Here is a 1,535-nt window from a genome sequence, read left to right on the forward strand (position 1 = left end):
CATAGAGAGATAAAGCTGGGCTGGGTGGCTCAGTGGTTGAGTGTCCTCCTATGAACCAGGTCACGGTTCTATTCCCGCCCGGGTTACGGGCTCGATCCCCAGTTGGCCTGTGCAGGAGGCAGCCAATCCGTGATTTTTTTTCTTGTTGATGTTTCTGTCTCCCTCTCCCTTCCTCTCTGAAATCAATAAAATATGTATTAAAAAAAAGACTAAAAATACCACAGGGGGTCAGTCTGACCCTCGGCCTCTCCATCCCCCTTTTCAGGATTCAGAGCTTTGATTTCCAGATGTCCTGGGGTGACTGGTGGGGTGACCGAGGTCAGGAGGCCCAAGTCCCTCCCAGTGTGTTTGACATGGTTTGAGCATTGGGGAGGGGGAGGGCGTGGGGCGGGATTTGCAGAAAAGAACAGAAAAACCAAACTTGCGGTGAGTCTTTTAGCCACTGACCCGTTGATTAATAATCTGAGCCACACCTGGGCTGTGTGGCTCAGTGTTGACCTATGAGCTAGGGTGTCATGGCTCCATTCCCACCAAGGGCACATGCCCGGTTGGCACATTCCTCCCTGGTTGGGGCCCGTGCAGGAGGCAACCAATAGATATGCTTTTCTCACATCAATAATTCTGTCTTTCTATCTTTCACTCTCTCTGAAAATCAATGGAAAGCTCGGGTGAGAGGGAGGAAGGGTGAGAGGAAGGAAGGGTAAGAGGGAGGGAGGGAGGGAGGAAATGCTGAACTCCTGGAGGCAGGAACCAGGCAAGCTCTGTGCTCAGGGTCTGGACCGCAAGGCGACCCCATAAGGAGGTTGAATTGCTGACAAGCAATAACTTAAAAATATAATGAACGTGTCGGAAGGAACATGGCTGGCGCGTTGAGGAACAAATGGGCCTGCTTCCGGGGTTCTCGGGCTGTCAGGGGTGGGGGAAGGACCCCGAGATACCACCGAGATCCACACTGTCCCTGCCCAGCTCCAAAGCAAGGAGCCATCTCTATACAGGGGCGCTGGGGCGCCCCGCTTAAGGCCTGAGAGCCCTCCCTCCCTCCCTTCCTTCAACCTGAACATTAAAGACAGTTCTGCCTCATGGGGTTGCCAGGGCCCCGATGGGACTGCACATGCAAAGATACGGCATTCACTCGCGTCACGTCGCGTGTGCCCGATGGCTTCCCACACGGGGAAATGGGGAGCCACCCCTGAAACCTGGGCTCTGGGGTGCTTTTCAATCCAGGGTTTTCTAAAGGCAAATATTGAGGGTCACCGGTGAAGACGACTGGTCAGTGCGTGTGCCAGCCACGCCGGGTGTCCTGAATCTGGTCGATTTAGTTCGACGGCGTCTTTTCTGGAGAACTTTCCTACTTTCAGTGGGGCGACCGACCCAGGTGAGGGCCCAAGATTCCACAGAACATCGCACGGTTGCGTCACACGGCTGTTCCTTTTAAAGCAAAAGGCAGAAATGAAACATGGTGTAACCATTGCATTGTCTGTAATGAAAACATTTAATATTCAAAAGTACATATATTTAACATCATTACTTTTCCA

Source organism: Myotis davidii, unplaced genomic scaffold (genome assembly GCF_000327345.1).
Source record: "Myotis davidii unplaced genomic scaffold, ASM32734v1 scaffold2537, whole genome shotgun sequence".
NCBI classification, from domain to species: domain Eukaryota; kingdom Metazoa; phylum Chordata; class Mammalia; order Chiroptera; family Vespertilionidae; genus Myotis; species Myotis davidii.